This window comes from Propithecus coquereli, unplaced genomic scaffold (genome assembly GCF_000956105.1).
Source record: "Propithecus coquereli isolate 6110/MARCELLA unplaced genomic scaffold, Pcoq_1.0 Scaffold329, whole genome shotgun sequence".
NCBI classification, from domain to species: domain Eukaryota; kingdom Metazoa; phylum Chordata; class Mammalia; order Primates; family Indriidae; genus Propithecus; species Propithecus coquereli.
Window position 1 is genome coordinate 2,414,594 of NW_012148941.1, and position 280 is coordinate 2,414,873.

The window sequence follows — 280 nt, forward strand, 5'->3', positions numbered from 1 at the left end:
TTAATGGCTATGCAGACTGCTCCAGCTCTCTGCTCCTATGCTCCCAAGCACAACCCAACATTAAGACAGCAGAATGCACCAGCAAACGCTAGGCTGAAAAACGATGTGCTACTGCCATCTACTGTTCCAAATAAATACAGGTTTTTCAATTTTGATTCTAAGATTTTTTTTTCATTTATCTCTACTTTCGTAGCATTTTAGAACTATTAATTTTCTTATGGTTCATTTTTTTTTTTTGAGACAGTGTCTTGCTCTGTTGCCCGGGCTAGAGTGCCATGGC